This window comes from Leuciscus leuciscus (genome assembly GCF_965113295.1).
Source record: "Leuciscus leuciscus genome assembly, chromosome: 12".
In the NCBI taxonomy this organism is placed as follows: domain Eukaryota; kingdom Metazoa; phylum Chordata; class Actinopteri; order Cypriniformes; family Leuciscidae; genus Leuciscus; species Leuciscus leuciscus.
In genome coordinates this window covers 1,484,823-1,507,290 of record NC_138736.1, presented here as the reverse complement: position 1 = coordinate 1,507,290, position 22,468 = coordinate 1,484,823, and the positions used below count along the sequence as shown (strand labels likewise).

Sequence of the window (22,468 nt, the reverse complement as noted above, 5' to 3'; positions counted from 1 at the left end):
CACACCGGTGTACCGTGCGATGAAGAAAAATGATGGGTCAAAGGGCATGAAAGACATAGGGAAATTAATACGATATCATGATTTTCCGAAAGAAGGAACACTGAGTACCACAAGGTTAAAGGTGGTAAAAGAGTCAATTGAGCGACACGATAACAAACCACAGGGTTGTTGTGCGTGTGCCAAACATGTGTGTAAGAACTGTGAGACAACAGTGGAATGTTGGATTGAGGAAGCGATTAAGAGAGAACGTAGAATGCAGAAAAAGCAAGAAATGTGTGAAAAAGCTGTGCTTAGGGCATCTGAAAGTGAAGATGTGTGTGCGAGTAAATGTGGGGATGAGGGAACGAATGAATGTGAGAAACATGCAACACCTGCACCCACTAACGAACGGAATGTTTGTGTTTGTGTTTTCCCACATGTGAGCGCGCCGAGTGCGCCGACTGCTCCACCGGCGTACGCCGGTCCACAACACTACCCAGAGCGAGAGCTGGCAGCCCTGAAGCTAGACCAAGACCTTGATCGCTCTCCGCCAAAGCAGCCAAAGAAAGAGAAGGCAGCTGAGCCTGAGTCAGAATCCGAACACGAGGAAAAGGCAAAGACTGGAAAAAGACCCAGACAGCCCGCGAAGCGGAAAATGACAGCCAAACGAACACGACCAGCACACATCGAAAGTGAAGAGGACACAGAGGATGACGCCATTTACGACACTCCGAATGACGAACAGACCAGCAATGCAAAGAAACAGATGGTCCTAAGGTCAAAGGTGAAGAGTGAGCCGCACAGTTTCACAGTCCCGATGGTAGAAGTGGCCGGGACGGACGGAACCATGATGGTACATAGACCGTGGAACGGTAAAGATTTGAAAGAATGCATGGAGGCCCTCCCAGATCCTGAGGATGCGGGGGATAGATTCGCTGGAGAACTGATCAAATTCTGTCAAGAATTCAGCCCCACAACACAAGAACTAAAAAGACTGGTAGGGATGAAGCTGGGGGCTGCTAAATGGCAAATGGTGGTGGGCCGAGTGGATGACGAAGAATACCGGCGCGTGCACCCGGACTGGATGGACAGAGCAAACATAGAATACCGAGCAGCTGTTTTGGGACTTGCAGAGGCAATAAGACGTGTATTTCCAGCACGTGTGGACACTGAAAAGATAAGCTGTTGCCGTCAAAAGCCAGAAGAACAGGTTGGTGAATATTATGCCAGACTGTTTGAAGTGTTTCGACAAAACAGCGGTCTCGCCGAGCCGGCTCAAAGAGGGGATCGTCCCTCCACATGGGAGTCCCACCTCATGGGCTGTTTTATGTCAGGACTGAGGCCAGAGATGTCAAGGGCAGTAAAACTGAATTACATCGAGTGGAAACACGGGAGACTTTCGAATGCACTGGCGCACGCACTGCACGCGGAAGACAGCGAGCGGCTGATGAAATCTGAAACCGGGTTACAGCTGGCAAAAGTACCATTCACGCCGGGTAAAAACTACTATCAAAAGAAGAGACCAGATCAGAAAAGATGGAAGTGTGGTTTGTGCGAGTCGAACGACCACCTCTTCAAACTGTGTACAAGGTGCAGGCTGTGCAAAAAGGACGGGCACTGGGCCAAAGATTGTCCGGAGGTGAACAAAGCAGATTGATGCCAGAGGAGGAGCGGAGAGCGTGAGAGGGAAAGGCGGCTGAGGGGAGGTCAACTTTCAGCTCAAGAGAAGGGAAGTGAAAATTTAATTATAACACAACACACAGACACCACACACACATACACTGATTCTCATCTTTCTGCTCTTTGCAATGAAGAAAAAGCTTGCAGCTCTTTATGTGTGAATGATGAGCGTTTGATGGATGGCGTTTCTAGTGAAAGCTTAAAAATGTATAAAAGTGCAGCGTTTGCAAAAATGCCAAGATATCCAATGTTAGTTGATGGAACAGTTGTAAACTTTCTCGTTGACAGCGGAGCCTGTCATTCGACGATAAGACCGTGTGATTTACCATGCCCACCGACATTAACAGAGTCTGTATATGAAAGTGTGTCAGCTTCAGGCCATGCTATTTCTGAAAATTTCACCGTGCCGTTGGTGTGTGAGACAGAAGAGGGAACAATATTGAGGCACGCATTCCTCTGTTCGCCTGACTGTCCCACACCGCTAATGGCCAGAGACCTTATGTGTGAGTTAAATTTGACATTGACAGCAGGGCCATCTGGGATTGCGATTCAGGAAAATCCTGAGGCGTGCTGTGTGAAATTTCACCCACAATGGGCATACGAATGGCAGGTGAATGATTATGATTGGGCAGATATGATTTTGAAATTGGCAAAAAGCCGAACGACATTTGAAAAAACAGATTGTATGGCGCCTGACAAATTACATTGTACATCACACGTTGTTGTGGAGCGAGAACCACAATATGAGGAAACCTGGTTTGATAATACTGAGAATGAGACTGTAAGGTTTGATAGAATGTTTTGGACAGACAGTGTGTGTGCGCTCTCAGCTCATCTAACAGAAAAACAGCAGAGGTTGTATTTGATTGCAGGCAAATCTGTTCCACACTTATCTTTAACCAAGGCCAAGGGGGAAGTGTGGGCAAATTTGGGCCTGTTTGTGGGAGAATGTGTGAGAGCCACAGATTGGGAAGAAATAGGAGAAGGGGTTAAATACAGCAGGGACGCTGGGGCTCATATGTCAACATGTGACTTTGAGGTCAGCGTGGAGAGAACTGTAAAAGCAATTGAGGAGTGTGCATTGGAGAACAGAAAGGGAGGGGCTGCCTCTGCCACAGACATTCACAGTGCTCTGGCAGAGGTGCCTTCTGAAGTATGGGCAAAACATAAGTATGACGTGGGGCTAATCAGGGGATGTGAACCAGTTGTGATAACTGCAAAATCTGATTACAGGCCATGCCAGCAGCAATATCCTCTAAAAAGAGAGGCGCTGCAGGGAATTTTGCCTGTGTTTGAATCCTTATTGAAGGAAGGCATTATTATTCCCTGTTCAGATTCTCCAGTGCGCACCCCAATTTTTCCGGTAAAGAAGGTCAGGGACAAGGGCCAACAGGTGGATTGGCGTTTTGTCCAGGACCTCCAACAGGTAAATTCAGCTGTTGTTCAGAGAGCGGCCAGAGTAGCCAACCCGTACACGATTTTATCACAAATTCCCAAAAATGCAAAATACTTCACTGTGGTGGATTTGGCTAACGCTTTTTTTAGCGTCCCAGTGGACCCAAAAAGTCAATTCTGGTTTGCTTTTGATTTTAATGGGAAGGGGTACACGTTTACGAGGTTATGTCAGGGTTTTTGCGAATCTCCAACTGTCTACAATGAGGCGCTTCGAAGAAGCCTGGAGCCGCTGAGATTAACGGCTGGAACGGCCTTACTTCAGTATGTGGATGATTTATTGATCTGTGCATGTGATGAGGAAACATGTGTTACTGATTCTGTGTCTCTCTTGAAGCATCTAGCGAGAGAGGGACACAAGGTCAGCTTGTCAAAACTGCAGTTTGTCAAACAGGAAGTAACATTTTTGGGGCACGTGCTAAGCCCTAATAGCAAAGCACTCTCTGAGAAAAGAGTGCAGGGAATAAAAGAGGTCCCAAAGCCAGTAACGATGAAACAATTGTTGTCATTTTTAGGAATGTGTGCTTATTGTCGTACATTTATTCCTAATTATGCACTAATGGAACAACCCTTGCGAGCCCTCACTGCAGGGAAAGGGATGAAGTCCTGTGATAAACTGACTTGGACAAAAGAAGCAGAAGAAGCATTTTCTAATTTGAAAATACAACTGGCTTTGGCTCCGGCCCTCGGCCTGCCGATGAGCGACAGGCCGTACATACAGATGGTAAATGAGAGAAATGGGTTTTCAACTTCTGTTCTTTTACAGATGCATGGAGGGAGAATGAGGCCTGTGGGGTACTTCTCCACAAAGCTTGACCCGGTAGCAGCCGGTCTTCCAAACTGTCTGAGGGCAGTGGCTGCTGCGGAGCAAGCGGTGATGGCTTCCAGGGAATTTGTGGGGTACAGTGATTTGACTTTATACGTGCCACACGAAGTTTCCATGATTTTGCAAGAACAAAAAACATCACATCTGTCTACGGCAAGGTGGTTAAGGTATCACACAATTTTGCTAGACATACCAAATATAACTGTTAAACGTTGTAACATATTGAACCCAGCAACTCTTTTGCCGATAGCTACAGATGGCGAAGAACATCATTGCTGTCTGACAGCTCTGGAACAGGTTTGCACACCCCGTCCAGATCTCTCAGACATGCCACTGGATGATTGTGAAAATGTCCTCTTTGTGGATGGGTCGGCGACACGAGATCCACAAACAGGTCTGAATAAGGTTGGTTATGCGGTGACTACGGAATTTGAAATAGTGAAAGGTGGCAAATTGCCATCAAATTACTCTGCACAGGCAGCTGAGTTAGTTGCGCTGGCAGAGGCGTGCAAAATCATGGAAAAGAAGTGTGTGACAATTTACACAGACTCGAGATACGCTTTCGGGGTCACGCACGATTTTGGTGCCTTATGGAAGCACAGAAAATTCTTAAAGTCGGACGGACGTCCGATATTAAACGCGCCTCTGGTATCTGATCTTTTAGAGGCCGTTTTGCTGCCAGACAAGGTTGCGATATGTAAGTGCGCAGCGCATACTAACGATAAAACTTCTGTATCTGCAGGAAACGCCAGAGCAGACGCGGCAGCGAAGGCCGCGGCAGCAAACGAGACAAAAGAAGCAACATGTACTTTAATATCTGACAAAAATAACCATGACATTTCTCCTTCTTTCCAGAACATAGAAAGTATGCAGACTTTTGCTACAGCAGCAGAAAAGAACCTATGGAAGGCAGCAGGCTGCAGCTTGAAAGACAATGTGTGGATGAGCGTTCATGGCTTTGCTTGTCTTCCTAAACATTTTTTTGGCCACTACGCTAAATTAACGCATGCGTTGGATCATGCGTCTAAAGGGAGGATGGTGGCCCAAATGAAAGATTTGTGGTTCACAAAGGGGTTTACAGCATTTGCTGAAAATTTTTGTAGTAGATGTGTCACTTGCACCACACATAATGTAGCGAGGGGGGTAAAAACACCAGTGGTCTCTCAACCGTCACCATCAGGGCCTTTTGAATATTTAATGATGGATTTCATTGAATTAACCCCATGTGGAAAACACAAACATTGTTTAGTGATCGTGGACATGTGGTCGAAATGGACGGAGGCTTTTCCTACCTCAAAGCAGGACTCGGCGGCCGTGGCCAAAGCACTGCTGACCGAGATCATTCCACGGTGGGGAGTTCCGAGAAAAATCAGTTCTGATAATGGTACCCATTTTGTTAATGAAGTAATAAAGCAAGTGGGTCGGTTTTTGGGTATAGACATGAGAACACACACAAGTTATCATGCTGCCAGTGGGGGCGCAGTTGAGAGACAGAATCAGACGATAAAGAATAAATTGGCCAAGTGTTGTGAGGAAACGGGACTTTCCTGGGTGAAAGCACTTCCCATTGTGTTAATGTACATGAGGATGAGGAAAAGAATCAAACCAAACTTGAGCCCATTTGAAATATTGTTTGGCAGACCTCCATTTATAGGGGTAGAGGGAGGAAGACAGAGATTGCCATCAACGGATGTGTGTGAGAATGACATGTTGAATTATTGCAAAGAAATGTCTTCTTTGTTGTCTAATATATCTGTGCAGGTCAAGGCAGCGCAGAGAGGGGTGGCAGACACATTCCTGCACAAAATCCAGCCTGGAGATTTCGTGGTGATCCGTGATCTGAGGAGGAAAAGCTGGAGGGCGAAAAGGTGGCTGGGACCATTCCAAGTGCTTCTGATAACGCACACAGCCGTGAAGGTCGCAGAAAGAGCGACGTGGGTGCATGCCAATCACTGCAGAAAGGTCCCGTCGACATCGCAGGCAGAGGAGGAACAACAACAGCAAGCTCAACGTCAATAAAGGCCAAGGTCGAATACCAAACACTGGTATCAGCGCAAGAACAAGGGCAAGCAGCAAGAAGGAAAACAAGGCCTGTCTGCAAAGTAGCACCCAGAGTACAAACCAAACCAATAACATTAATCATCGCAAAAGGGTATGAACTAACAAAGATTGAAGATTTACTAGTAACAGATACTTGTGTTATAGCTGCAGTGACGAGAGGAGCCAGATACAGTCTGGAAAACGGAGACTGGACAAGACAAACGGTTTTGATTGCGCAAACAGCGCTTGGCTGGGAGCCATTAATCAACAAGGAAGATAAGCTCCTGAGCGCTTCAAAGACCAAACTCCCTCACACATTCTGGTCATACAACTGTGCAACCCGTCGGGGTAACTAGAGAAAATGGACCGTCCAAAGCCGTGGCATCCGTTTAGAATACCAGGGATGTGTGGACTGGTGAAAAGCACAAGTATATTGATGGTAATATCAGTAACAATTTGTTTATTAATACTGTTATGGAACGAGGAGCTGAAAAACGGACCAATGGAGAACGACATGGACCTGAACGAGACGGAGATGGCGAACGACACCGTCATTCGACGCATCAGGAGAAGCGCAGCGGTGTCAGTAAGACCGGTGAAAGGGACGGAGGGAAGCATCGTTACGATTGAAGAAGGTACGACTGCAAAGTTTGTCTGCAATCCATTTCAGAAAAACTGTCCAGAGTGCAGGGGGGTCGCCGCGGAGTACGCGACTCCATACTTCTGTAAAGGGGATTGCGGATGGGACGAGGTGATGGCATACTACTACAACTACAAAGTAGGACATGACGCAAGATTCAAGGTATACTCAAACAACATGCTGAGCAACAACAGGTACGGCATGACGGTCGAATTACAAGATGCAAGACTTTCTGATCAGGGCAGGTATTTCTGCGCCCTGGATAAAAATGGAGTTGACTGGTTTGAGACAATAGACATTATGATAACTAAAGCAGAGCCTAAAGGGACAATGAGTGCACCTGTAATATCTGAATTTGAGCCCGCCACAGGGGACGAGATGGCCTGGACGGGAGGTGAGGACGAAAGAAAAGACCAAGTGAATCCTGAGGTCAAGAAAGCAATGACAAGATGCCAAGGGAACAAGGCTTGTGCACTGGCAATGTTGCAGAAAGAGGAACTGGGAATAAAAACGGACTGCTGGCTCTGTCTGCAAATGTCACACGCCTTTAAAGCTGTCCCACTGACTGTGGCAGCCGCCAAGGACACGAGGTGTCTGATTCCACAACAAATGACAGACGTGCTAAGGACCGTGACGGATCTGGAGGAAGGCAGAACGCCAACGAAGGAGATGGCAGGAAACTGTGATGACGTGAGGCAGTATAATCATTCTAGCCTGTCACTCCCACCTTTGAGAGTGACACATGTGACAGGTGACGTATGTGTTTGTGTGAATAGACCAAGACTGTTCAATGTAGGAAATTCTGACTGCAGGATCAAAATCGACGTGAAGGTTGGAACAGTGGACAATTGTACAGCGATCATCAACGGAAAAGAAGTCAATTTCACATGTCCATTCACTGCACCGAACCAAACCACGCCTGCTGCTGTTTGGGTGTGTGGGACTAGAGCATATCATAGACTGCCTAAAAGGTGGTCTGGGTGTTGTTATCCAGGTTTGATAAATGTGGGAACATCTGTGTATTTACCAAATAAGACCAGGGGGGGTAAACAGAAGAGAAGTGTTGACATTATGCCAGGGGTATTGCCGAGCCACTATTCTGGGTATACATTATCGGACCCGTGGACGACGCCAGGGGCAAACGTGGGGTGGTCATTGTTCTTGGGAGTGGGGACGACTGTAGCCATTAACAAAATTAATGGGTTAGCTTGGACTATATTGGCCATTGCTAATGGTACTGAACACGCTTTGACGATGCTAAACGACGAGATGCGTCAACTTCGTGACGCGGTCATTCAGAATCGTTTAGCCCTTGACCTTCTGACCGCTGAGAAGGGTGGGGTATGTAAAATGCTGGGGACATCTTGTTGTTTTAATATTCCTGACTACAGTGAGAACATCACCAATGTAATTGAACACATGAGAAATGCCGTGAGAGAACCAGAGTATGCGAGTAGCAGCTGGTTGGGGTGGTTTCTGACTGACTGGGGAGGTTGGGTGTATTGGATAATGCAGGTTGTACTGCCTATAGGAGCAGTGGGGTTGTTGGTACTGTTTTGTCTGCCATGCATACTGAAATGTATTTCCGGCTCAGTACAGAGGCTGGTGAAAGGGGCGGAGGTCAAACTGACAAAGATGACAGTAGCTTCTGGGGAAACTGATGGAGGGAAATGTGACTATGATACAGATAGTGGAAGCTACAGAAACATGTGGTAAATGAGAAGTGATTTCCTTTATGTTTTTATTTTTATTATTTTATCTTTTGATTATTGTTTGATTTTTTCCTTATGTTTAATTTTTCTAAAGAACGAGGATATGTGAAAAAAAGGGTTAAAAGCAGTGGTCATCCGTGTTACGAGATGGCAGACAAAGAAAGGGTTTGAAAAATGAGGGATTTTCTACATACTATATACATTTACTTGTATTTTTTGTGACATGTTTGATTAATCAAGGGATTTTGTTGAATTGATGTTTTTCCTACTAAATATAACCAAACTTTTCCTTGTTTATACTGAGATGACTGAGGGTCCGACCTATAGCGTCGGGAATGCGATAGCAGTGCCTGTTCATTTAGCCCGGTCCCAGGATAAATCTTTACTTGCTTGCTTTAAAATTAAGGGTCTATCCCTGGAAAAATAGCCTGAGCTTATTTCATTTTAATCTTTTTTCAAACTAGTTTTAATTCTAACGTTTTGCCTAATAGTTTTAATCTTAATCTTTCTGGTACAAGTTTAAGAGTGTGATCAGTTATATGAAAATCAGGAATGAGAAGTATAAGTGTGATGTGAAACTTGAACTTGGTACATTATTATTATTATTATTATTATTATTGTTGATTGGTGTGTAACAATGTGTTCTGATTGATTCAGTTATCAATGAATGATAAAAAGGGAGGACTGTAATGGGAATTTTTGATTTTCTCTTATACACTGGGTTAATTCTTATGTGTGCTGCTGTGTTCTGCTGATTCTACAATATAATGATTGATGTGAACTGCTGTGGGACGAGCAGAGAGGGGGAGACATGGTTTTGGAAGGGACCCTTGACCCCTAAGGTCAGAGGGGATCCAATTTGGGACTAGGAGAGCTAAACCTAAAGCTCGGCCCTAAATGAGAGCATTGAGCGAGGCTCTTGCCCATTTATGGGTGAAGAGGCCTTGAGAGAAATCACAGTATAAGTAGAGTAATCTGCCCCTCCCTACTTGTCGCACTTGCTTCACAGACTGTACCTGACTACCTCTGTGGGGCAATTGGGCCTCTTGCAAGATAATAAATTACTTTTTAATGATCATTTGATTTCAGACTGTCTTTTATGCAGAGATGATTGTTTAATGAAAAATTGCCACTACACTATATACACCGCACGCATTTAGTGACGCACGCAATGAACGGATCGTTCGCGAACGACACACATCACTACATTTCAAACATTTACACCTGTATTCACAAACATCTGTGCATAAGGCAGTATTGAAGCGTGTCATAGGCTAACCAAAACCGAACATTTATATAAAAATATAATGTATTTAGACAGTATCACATATTTTACCGGAGGCTGAAATGTATTTGCACTAAATCACATTATATAACCTAAGCAGATATTCACAAACATGCTACATTACGCATAAGGCAGTACTTTAGCATGATAATGTCATAAGCTAATCAAAACTGAGTGAAATATATGTAATATACAAATATGTTTAAAGAGCAATATCACATTTAAAAAATGTTTACACTTGAGCATATAGCCTACACGAATGTTAGGGATATTGTAAGGCAATCATTCCTGTAAGATGTCAAAAGCTAGCCAAAACTAGGCAAAATATAGTCTGAAAATTCATATGAGTTCTATATTATCAGAAAAGGAATTATGTAACAGTAAACAACTTACTCCGAACTTGTATCCTCGGTGGGATCAATTTGCTCTTGAAAATGCTGTCGTTCGTCGTCCGAGTTGCAATCTTCCTCTGAGGAAAAGGTTAATTCTTCCTCGCTGGATCATCTGAAGGGCGTCTTTACCGGAGAAGCGTGCCATACTCAAAACACAATGAACTCTCAGTGAATCTGATAAAGAAACTGTGTTTTTATGGCATTGATCGATTGGCGTGTGCGATGCATAGATCACCTAAACTATTTACCATGTGAATAGCGCCGGGGGCGTGGCGGCCTCAGCTCATTAAAGATAATGAAAAAACGATACCTCTCCTTGCTTTCAAACGGATTACATAAACTGAGAATATTTGTTTTTTATATAAATTACTTCATTTAAAAGAAGAGAATTCAAGCTTCATAAAGACATTTCTCACGTGTCAGTGTGAGAAGTATTCGCTGAGTTACGGATCATTTTCGGACGTGTTTCAGAATGGACTACACTGACAGAGAGAAGGTAGAACTCGCATCATGTTTATTTTTCTTTATTTGGCGAAAAGCACAACACTTTGTTTTTATTGTGAGTATACACAAAACAAATACACACTTAACAGGATCGAATGATGTATAACACAAGTATGTAAGATCAAAATCAACAGAGTATTTTGAGCCTCTTTTGCACTTTTTGCAAAAAAAGCAAGCAGATCACGCCGACGTGATTGCCGACCTCAGGGGGTTAAAGCTTGAGGCTGTTAAACAAAGTTCCACACTAACTGCACCCTGCAGATTAAATTGCACAAAAGTAAACTCTAGAGGTCAACTTGATAAAAAAGTAATTACAGCATGAGCCATTTAAAACATACAGAAAAGTCACTTGTGATCAGTTTTGAATGTTTGTAATTGGCATTTTACATACTAGTCAATTACGCCGTTTACATCTTGTTTCTTTTAATTTTTGTACAGTTTGCAAAAAGTATATAGTCTCAGAGCGTGGGTAAACATGTTCATATAGGAATTTATGAAAAACATGAACAAATATTGCATAAAGAGAATTAAATGACAGTCCTTCTACATGAGAGTGTTTAAGACTAAACAAATCATATTTCTTTTAGAACATCTCTCTGCTATGTCTACGAAACATCGACATGAAAGATGAGTATTACACTTCAAACTCGTCTTACTATTACACTTATAGAGGTGCATTTCACAGCACAGTCATAGATACACAGTTATTTTGTGTATGTCGCTAAACAACAGTTAAGCTAATGAATTACAGTTGATAAGTGGTATTTTTACGTGAAAGGTGTGGGGGTGATTCATTTTTTATTCTGGCCCCACCAATACTTTGACACCCGAGTTTTAGGCATCGGTCTTTTAGGCCTGATCCAGAAAACAGACGTTGTGTTTTATGTCTTAATAATTGTTCTTCTTTTTATGAAAACATGTGGTAAGCAGTTTTGGCCTCATCAGCATAATGCCAAAATGTTTTAACATATCGTAAATTTCAATTGTTAGATACATTATCTAACTATTATACACAGTATATATATATATCAACAGTTATATGTGAAACAAGCTCAGTCGCATTAGAGTTGGATTCTTGTTTATATCGAACATTGTTATTGCACCGCATGTTTAACAGTGCTATTGTTCTCGGCCTCATCGAAGTTCACACAAGTCACACAGTTTTCACCGGAGCATGCCGACTCTGAAACAAGACCAAATATTAGCATGTAACATTTTGGACACCTTTGTTTTTATGCATCTTTGATTTTGTTTGCATTTCTTCTGAAACACCCTGTTTTGAAATTGTTTAACAATTTTTAACATCAATCTATTGTAGCGTGTCTATTTTCCTGACACTTTGAAAAACAGACTTCCTAGAATGTCGGCAGCTGGTAGAAATTTCTGTTGCCTGCACCACCTAATCTACAGCAAAAGAAAAACATTTACAAGAGTTGCGAATGTGCGTTTTGAATGTTGAAATGTATGTTATTAAATAAAAAATGCCATGAAACAAAGACAAGGACACATCTTTCTATAAAGTGACCCTCAAAATCTGTGCATACAACAAAACACAGTGCATCCGTGTACGATGATTTATGAGAAAATTACTTTTGTCTCTTTGTTTGAAGAAAAACTTAAATCAGCTGGTGCTTGATAACTATTGAAGTTATTAAACACCCCTGAATTCGGTAATGACGTGTTTTACGCAATATTGATATCACGTTTTAATTTGAACTCAATACATTTGAATGCGCTAAAGGTCTATGAACGTTAACATCTTAATAGAATGGAAATGTTTCAAAGATGCAGGAAAGTCAGAAAAAATGCCTTGAGGAAAAAAACAAAAACAGAAAATTTGTTTATAATACAGATCCAGCCCAAACTTGTGAGTCAGCCCCTGAAAGTACCACTACTAATTCAAGAGGCAAATCACCGCCACCAGCATGGGATCCCCCTGTGAATCTGGACCATCTCACAAAAGCTCAGCAGGAGGCTGTGAGAAAAGTACTGAGGGATGAGTGTCAAGCTTTTGCTTACAATGATGACGACATTGGTTGCATTCCATCATTAAAGATGCACATCACACTTCATGACACGAGGCCTGTGCAGAAAACTTATATATCTGTCCCAAAGCCCTTGCATGATGAGGTCAAGGAGTACTTGCAAGACTTGTTAAATAAAGGTTGGGTGGTTCCCTCCAGGTCGGCATACTCATCTCCAGTAGTCTGCGTGAGAAAAAAGACGGCAGTCTTCGGTTATGTTGCGACTACCGGGAGCTAAACCAGAAATCAGTGCCCAATCGCCACCCAATCCCTAAGATACAAGACATGCTGGATGCATTAAGTGGAAGCACATGGTTTACTGTTTTGGACCAAGGGAAGGCATACCACCAGGGCTTCCTGGATGAGGAGAGCCAGCCGCTATCAGCATTTATAACACCATGGGGGCTGTACCAATGGATACGCATTCCATTTGGGCTGAGTTCGGCACCAGCCGAGTTCCAAAGAAGTATGGAAAGCTGCTTGTTAGGCCTTAGGGATACAATATGTCAACCCTACTTAGATGACAACTTGGTCCACAGCAGCAGTTTTGAAGATTTTGCCCCAGAGAAAAATTACCACATGCATTCGGGTAAGCTGGAATTTCTGGCGTTAAAGTGGGCTGTTTGTGAGCGTTTCCGCCATTACTTGTATTATGCTCCATCTTTTGTTGTCTACACCTAATCTACAGCAAAAGAAAAACATTTACAAGAGTTGCGAATGTGCGTTTTGAATGTTGAAATGTATGTTATTAAATAAAAAATGCCATGAAACAAAGACAAGGACACATCTTTCTATAAAGTGACCCTCAAAATCTGTGCATACAACAAAACACAGTGCATCCGTGTACGATGATTTATGAGAAAATTACTTTTGTCTCTTTGTTTGAAGAAAAACTTAAATCAGCTGGTGCTTGATAACTATTGAAGTTATTAAACACCCCTGAATTCGGTAATGACGTGTTTTACGCAATATTGATATCACGTTTTAATTTGAACTCAATACATTTGAATGCGCTAAAGGTCTATGAACGTTAACATCTTAATAGAATGGAAATGTTTCAAAGATGCAGGAAAGTCAGAAAAAATGCCTTGAGGAAAAAAACAAAAACAGAAAATTTGTTTATAATACAGATCCAGTCCATTATTATATTTGGCTCAATTGAATGAAAGAGATACGGTTGCGCTTCAAAGTTGATATACACCTTGCAGTATCTGCAAAATGTTAACAATTTTAGCAATAATAGGGATCACAAAAATGTATACGTTTTATTTTTATTTAGTACTACCCTGATGAAGCAGTTTATTCTGCAAGGTGTATGTAAACTTTTGACTGTTAACTGTTGATAAATTGTGTGATGTGATTGATTACCTCAGTCACCAGGGCCACATCGTAGTAGAAAGCTGGGCAAGGTTCCTTCTATTTCCCACAAACACCAGGATTCCACTGACTACGCCATCTTTACTGACACTGGGCTTAAAGTGATTAAAAATAGAGAACCTTTTTATTGCTACTTTACAGGGAATTAAGCATAACTTTATCAATTACACAAATATAGATATACTGTATGACGGTATGACCCATGCAAACCCAGGACCAATGCAAATTAAGAAAGGTATTCTTACATTTTAAGCTTGCCCCACATCTTCATGAAGGATGTTCCTGTTCCTGTATTTACCACGGTTGACACAGCAATGCTGCAAGCCTTCTTCCTTTGGTTTGTTACCTATAAAATATATGATGATTATAGGGGCATGAGTGAATGCACAGGTGGGAATTTATTACTTGCACATGCAAAAGATTCAAATCATTTAAAAGCTATAGGGATAGTTAGTGACTTGAAAGTAGTGTTTTAGCTTGATCAGGATGTGCTGTCATGATAAATCTTGTAACATCACCTCATCAATACAGGTCTGTGATTCCACACCGCTTGCACTGTATCTCCAATAACAAATATGAACTGATCCTGCAAAATCAATGTTTAAATCCAGATAAACACAAAAAATATTACATATTCCAAAACAAATAGTAATTGAACAACTCTTTAAATACAAAATGAAATTGAAAACTTTACAAGCATTTTTTTCTAGAGGTGGGTAATATATTAAATATTTATGGTGGTTATAAGATTGATTATTTGTATTAAATGTATATAAACGTCTTCGAGTGTTACAATATTGGATCAGCATTCAGCAAATTTTGTGTAGTGCTAGCTTGTTTAAAATAACTTCGTTTTTTTTAAAAATCAGCAACCAAATTCCTCGAACACGACCACACACGCCTTCCTCACATTACAATGTAAGACATTATTAGAATGCAATGAGTGCAATCATATATAAATTATTGAAAACATGATTCATTCACCTCCCACCTCCCATTTTTTCCAATGTAGTGTAGTGTGATTAAAATTAAATGTATTTTAACTGAATTTAAATGCAAATTAATTTTGTTTACATTTGTTTAACTTTTGCTCGCAATTAATACAATTAAATGTGTGTTTAATTGACTTAGAACAACATAATGATATTGAAAGTATTATGTTCACAGATGTAAAGTAGCTACAACACATTACTATTAGGCTCCTCTCTTATATTACATTTTATTTTCAAATATTATGTAGAAAGCTGACACTAGTTGAGTTCATAGTAAGGGCTGGTGATAAAAATGTCAACAATAAGTTGTACTGGATTATACTGTATAAGCAGATGTATTGGAAAAATACATTTCAACTGCATAATGCACACAGTATATATTATAGACAAAACACATTTAAAATACATTAACAAATTAATTTTGGACAACACACTTGAGTTGGAATTAAAATCAATTATTTTCCATGTTTTCCATTAAAACTGTTATTTTATTTAGTATATATTAGTCAATACATCAAAATAAATTTCCTTTAATAACTTTAATAAATTTAAAACACTATAAATCATAATTATTTAAAATGTATGTTTAAGTAAAACTTAGTACACATTACAAAGTGCATTTTTTAAAACATGCACTTAAGTGTGTTGATAAATATTGCCATGAAAGTGTTCTTTCTTTAAGTAACATTTAATTAGACATTATTAAAAAGTGCATTTGTAAAAATGCACTTAAGTGTGTTTATAAAAATTATGATGAAAGTGTACTTTCTTTAAGTTAAGCTTAATTAGACATTATTACAAAGTGCATTTTTAAAAAGTGTATTTAAGTGTGTTAAGAAATATTGTGATGAAAGTGTTCTTACTTTAAAGTAAACTTAATTAGATATTATTACAAAGTGCATTTGTAAAAAGTGTACTTAAGTGTGTTAAGAAATATTGTGATGAAAGTGTACTTACTTTAAATTAAACTTAATTAGACATTATTACAAAGTGCATTTTTAAAAATGCACTTAAGTGTGTTTATAAATATTGTGATGAAAGAGTACTTACTTTAAGTTAAACTTAATTAGATATTATTACAAAGTGCATTCGTAAAAAGTGCACTTAAGTGTGTTTATAAATATCATGATAAAAGTGTACTTTCTTTAAGTAAAACTTAATTAGACATTATTACAAAGTGCATTTTTAAAAAATGTATTTAAGTGTGTTAAGAAATATTGTGATGAAAGTGTACTTACTTTAGATTAAACTTAATTAGATATTATTACAAAGTGCATTTGTAAAAATTGTACTTAAGTGTGTTTATAAATATTGTGATGAAGTGTACTTTCTTTAAGTCAAGCTTAATTAGACATTATTACAAAGTGCATTTTTAAAAATACACTTAAGTGTGTTTATAAATATTGTGATGAAAGTGTACTTACTTTAAGTTAAAGGTGCCCTAGAATGGATTATTTTATTATTTTAGAATGTTTCCTGGGGTGCCCTTATAATGTTAGTATGTTTTTTAGATCAAAAGTTGTTATAATTTAGAAATAAAAGGCATATTTCCTAGCCTGATTTCATCCCCTGATTTGAACGCTCTGTTTGAAGGGGCGTGTCTGCTGTGCAGAGATGGGGGACTCGAGTCACATGACTTGACTCGAGTCAGACTCGAGTCGCAAATTTAAGGACTTGAGACTTGCTTGACTAAATTAAGAAAATGACTCGACTTGACTTTGACTTGAGATCCAATGACTCGAGACTTGACTTGACTTGAACTGTATGACTCGAGAATGACTTGATATACATTTTTATATAAATCATCGCAACATCAATTGATGAACAAAATGAAAGCAACGGAACCATTGACGCCAGTCATCAGATTCTGCGCGATTGCGTGACGCTACACAAGCACAGGAAACACATACATCGCGGTGAGCGCGCGCTAAATACAATAACATCTCCCAGCATCGTTTCTTTTTGGATATAAACACTAGAAATTGACCATATTCATAAAAGAAGATTTGCTGTACGCATAATAACAGGCAAGGGATATCGGACGACCATCACAACCTCGAACAGTCGAACTTCATTCACCACGTCTAAAAGTAAGGCTTGTTTAACCTGTTTGTTATAGTTAATTTGACTATCTTTAAATCTAGAGAGAATATTGGTAAAAACAGCATGCCTCTTTATACACAATTATGTTTTCAAATGTAGCTTAATGTTGTCAATATTCAAATGATAATTAATGATGGCATATGTTTTGTATAACATTTGCCACATTTCTTTCCAATCATGCTTTAAAGCCAAATATGTCGTTCTTTCCAATGACAAAAAACAACATAGAAAACTGTTAATGTTTTGTCCTGTTTTATGTTTCTCTTAAAGCAGGGTTAGATGTTATCAGGGGTTTGGGGGCAAAATGCCAGCAGAATTAATATGCACCCAAAATTCAAAATGTGGTGGAAAAATTGCCCTAGTATGAGTTATTTTTATAATTAGCCTATAACATATGGGATTAAAAAAATATTTCCAGAATATTGGCGCGATTGCAAATGTGATAATGATTTTATAAAACAGTTCAGTTAAAAAAGAGTGAATATTGTGATGTGACATTTTAGACATAATATTCCAAATATTCTCTGTTTTTGCTCTATTTCTCCAATGACAATAATTCCAAACAAGCCACAGAAAGAGTTATGCGTATTTGTGATTCAGTGGCCTAGTTGCTTAGTTCCAGAACCAATCTGCCGTTTTGAACAAATCAGTTGAATGAATTCTATGACTCGTACATTAAGACGGTGATTTGGCGCCACCTATTGGCGGTTTTAACTTCATAATTAAAAATATATAACTTATATAAAGGGGATGCCAGTTTGAAGAATGCCATTTGGTGGCATAGGAACCATTATACTTGAATTGTGAATTGTTTAATACCTTTTAATGGTCTTCTGCAATGTTTGAGGCATATTTATTTTTTCACGCTTTAATGTTGGCCTAATTTCAGTTACATTTACATTTTAGGCTATGTAGTTTGAAATTTTATTTATTTTTCATTTTTTAGATTGTTATTGTAGTAACCACTCAGCTGTATGCGGAAATGCATATTTAAAAAAAAAATGTTGCAAATAAAACCATAGTCCACAACTTCTGTAGTTTTAACTTATTTTAGTATATAAATTCAGTGAAATCATCAAATGTTTGTATGATTTGCCAGTGACTTGTGACCCAAGCTACGACTTGACTTGACTTGCTTGACATAAAGCAGTGACTTGACTTGGACTTGACTTGCTTTTCACAAAATTGACTTGGACTTGCTTGAGACTTGAAGGTTAAGACTTGAGACTTGCTTGTGACTTGCACATGTGTGACTTACTCCCACCTCTGCTGCTGTGAGACTTCAATGTAAACGCCCACTGCTGTGATTGGCTGACATGCTTGCATATGAAATCTGGCATTCGAGCTATCTGGAAAACTTTTACTATTACAGCTTTTATACGTTTTTACTATTACAGCTATCGGGATTAACGAATCATGAGAAGTTTTTTAAGTATTTAAATCTATTCCCATCACATAAAAGGTTGCAGTGATGACCATTGAGCAGATGACAGCCTGTTGATCGCGTGAATGAAGATCTTATCACTGCAACGCGATTTACTGATGCATAAACAGTGTTGAACGACTTTGAGAGAAAGATTATCTGTCTGAACTTGAACAATTACACATCAGAAATTCACATAACCCACTGGTTCTCCAGAGGCTCGGATGAAGGAGCTAAACAAATATTTTTGTGTTCATTTGTACATCCAAACACTGAGCAACTGCCATGCTTCGTTCGCTCGTTTGCAAGCCATGATGTCTCTCGAGGAAAAAACAATATCGCGCTGGATCTAGATAACACAGTGTAAATTATCGTTAATAAAATCACTACTTACCGCTTGCGGGAATATAACGTTAGTTGAAATCGCCCCCTTCGTCCGTTTGAGACGCCGAGAGAAGCCTGGCTGCTTGATATTGTTCCAGGTTAGAAAAACAGTCCGTGGTGAAATGGGCAGAGCAAACTAACAACTTCGAATTAAACTGTAGCAGTATCCGATTATAGATAGATAGATTAGAGATGGATCTGCCATTTTCCCTATGATCCTTCACCTGCAGAACTTCTGATGATTCGGCTGCGCAGTTTCGCCTGGCCTTGAACATGGGCTGGCATATGCAAATTAGTGATGTTACGTTCGTGAACGAATCGTTCTTTTTGAACGAATCTTTTAGGTGAACGAATCGTTCTCGTTCACGTAATCCATTGACTCATATTTCTCGTTCACTGAAATTCCTCCCTCCACAGCCGCGCGGCGCTATTAGCAGCGCATGCGCAGCTCAGTGAACCGGGTAGCTCTGTGTTTTCAACCTGTCAAGAATGACTAAACCTCAAGCCAATTCGGTTGTTAAGTCGTGACGTAACCACTCTCCGATAATACTCTTTCCGGGTCCAAAGTCCAGGTCCTCTCTACCTACCTACCGCTTTCGCTAGTGTTTTGGTTATTATTGAGTGTTTTTACAATGCCGCAGTGCTGTGTCCCGTGTCCCGAGCAAACTCACTTCAACCTCGTAAATCTTCTTTTTCATTGATGCCTGGACTCTACCCTTAATTATGTCACCTGAGTGATGAGCTACACTAACCACTCTGTTGGTGTTAAAGGAATTTAAACACTTTTTGACCGCCAAGGGTGCCTCACTAAGAAGGACGTGATCGTAAATAAATTTACAGGTTCCACCATTGTTATTTCTGGACGAGAGGAGCGTTTGGACCCGGAAAAGGCTAAACGTCACGCGTGACGTCAGACTTAACAATCGGATAGCTGAGAATGTCTAATAGGAAGAGAATTGGCACTCTCTGCTTACTTCCGGTTTCTGGACTGGCTGCAGTAACACGTCTCTGTCCATGCGGGGGCGCTCGCAGGCGAGTGCAGAATGAATGGAGGTCTATGGCGAAAAACCCTCAAAATCCACTTTTCTCAGGATATAATTTTTTGTCTAGTAATTTGAATGTTGTATTCGAAAGGAGATGCAAAGAAATTACACATTGCTGGGTGTTAGATTTTTTTAGAGTCACTTATTTGATTTAAAAAGTCTTTTAAAATGTCAATGACGTCAGAATGCTGACGTCATTAGCAGAATGCTAGCGTGTTATGGGCAACAACAACTCAACCTGTAAGAAATCGAAAAGAAATAAGTACTCGTTCATTCAACTTTCGACCTATAACCCATGTTGAACTTGCAAAACCTACAATAAAATCTGAGATTTCTCAACGGCAATCGGGTGAAAGAGACACATTTAGCCGTCTAGCCCCATTGACTCCCATTCAGTCTGCACTCGCCCGCGATCACCTCCAGTGGAATTCTAATGGAACTGCAACCAAGATCGATACAATGGGGCTAATAGGAAGTGCCAAGGCTCTCCGTAGACGGGCTCTGCCAATAGCCGAGTATGAGATGTGACGGAGCATGTGATTTGTTGGATGTAGTGAACGAATACGCCCTTCACTGACTGTGACCGAGTTGCTTTTGAGTCTGAACCCGAACGAGAGAGAGAGAGAGATCTTCTTGTGAACGAACTGGTACATGTCGTTCGTGAACGAAAAGAACCAATTGTTTGAACGATAATGATGGCGAACCGATAGAGCTGGGTTTGTGTAGTCAGCATATTTGCATCAAAGAAGGAAATTTACACTTTACCATTGTAATGAAAACAATTTAATAACGCAAGCATGGTTAAATATAGGCTTACAAAGACAAATTAACATTGTCATTTTGTACTTGACTGTTTACTTGATTTAAATTTACACTTCTCTTTACCTGCTTTTCTTTTCTTTTGTTTGTGTGTTTTAATGAGTTTTGTGGTATTTTGCACTTTGAAAAATTTACTTTACTACTTGTGTTCATTTTGTATTATCAAAAATGAATTAATTACGTTTTATTAATGTCATATGCACTTCTCTAAAAACTAAAACAAACCAAAAAATATGACAGTATTGGTTAGGTCACATTTGCGTAACGTCAGCAAATAGCATTTCAGTTCGGGCTGTGAAGGGGCATGTAATTGGTTGGATCTACTGAACGAATACGCCCATCACTGACCGAGATCGCTCTGTTTCGAGTCTGAACAAGAGAGAGAGATCTCGTTCGTGAACGAATTGATCAAACTGGTACATTTCGTTCGTGAATGAGAGTACTGGGTAGATCGGTCATTTAGCATGTGATTAAATCTCATTCAAAGCGCAGTTATAGGTGTGCATATAATTGTTTATCATATTTAACATACATAACATAACTCAACGTTTAATATAATCCCAGATTTATAAATGTGTATGTCTGACCAAACAATTAAAATGTTAATTATGCAAGAAAACCTTGGTTTGGTCATCTGAACCTCTTATTTAGACTTATTTTATTAATTTAGTAAATAAGGCACAAATTTTAACAAAGCCAAATCAGTTTTTCTGTAACAATAAATACGTTCGTTAAAACATAGCATAAAATACACTCTTTTTCGCCACCTGCTGCAGTATATATGTAATATGAAGAAATTATCACTGAACGAATCAGTGAACGAATCTGAACGAATCATTTTGGTGAACGAACTGAAAATGAACGAGTCTCTGGAAAGAATCAAAATTTCCACCACTAATGCAAATTTTTGGAGGCGTACATATTAATGATCCCGACTGTTGCGTCACAGTTGGTGTTATGTGGAGATTCGCCTTTTTTTCAGGGGTGTTTTTCAAAAACGAGATTTAAATAAGAAAATAAGAAAGAGAAAACGCCTCGGTTACGACTGTAACCTCGGTTCCCTGAAGAGGGAACGAGCGTTGCGTCGAAAACTGACGCTATGGGAACGCTTTGCGTGATGACGTCTTGAAGCACATGTAAAATCAGTCCAATGGTGTGGCGGAACGTCAGAGGCGGGTGACGTCACGTACCAGGAAACTATAAAAGCCGGCCCAAAACAGAAAACGAAAGCTTCGTAAAAGTCTGAAGTCGAGCTGACAGGCATGAAGGAGATATGGCAGGGCGACGCAACGCTCGTTCCCTCTTCAGGGAACCGAGGTTACAGTCGTAACCGAGGCGTTCCCTTTCAAGGGAACTCCCGTTGCGTCGAAAACTGACGCTATGGGAACGTCTATACCAACGCCCCCATAGCTACAAATGTCTGTCCTGTGTGTAATCATGTGAGCAGCACTAAGAAGACAAAACATGAGACCCTGGAGTAGAGTCTAAATCCAGAGAGTAGAACCTGACGAAGGTGTGCGGTGAGGACCAGCCTGCCGCATCACAGACGTCCTGTAACGATACTCCTGATATAAGGGCCTTAGAGGCCGCCATACTCCTAGTAGAGAGCGACCGGACAGCCAAAGGAGAAGGCTGTCCAGCCGCCTCATAAGCCAGTGAGATAGTCTCAACCACCCACTTGCTCATCCTTTGCTTAGACACTGGACCTCCCTTGTTAGGGGAGCAAAAGTCACTTTTACGCCACAGGGCAGCTCTGTGGACATACGCGTCTAACGCCCGAACAGGGCAAAGCA

At 40.3% G+C, this 22,468-nt stretch overlaps 2 protein-coding genes and 1 long non-coding RNA gene across 6 annotated transcripts in view; 1 reads left to right on the top strand and 2 right to left on the bottom strand.

Annotated features, from left to right (window-relative positions):
- Nucleotides 1-22,468, top strand: part of LOC309510952 (uncharacterized protein) — a 229,888-nt gene that overhangs the window by 85,655 nt on the left and 121,765 nt on the right. The window lies entirely within an intron of this gene.
- Nucleotides 1-22,468, bottom strand: part of LOC309510950 (uncharacterized protein) — a 123,504-nt gene that overhangs the window by 23,487 nt on the left and 77,549 nt on the right. The window lies entirely within an intron of this gene.
- LOC309511004 lies at nucleotides 13,273-14,894 on the bottom strand. The gene is made up of 4 exons (XR_014210464.1): nucleotides 14,430-14,894; nucleotides 14,157-14,257; nucleotides 13,903-14,006; nucleotides 13,273-13,621 (listed from the first exon to the last, which is right to left on the bottom strand). It is a non-coding gene; the product is annotated as an uncharacterized lncRNA (long non-coding RNA).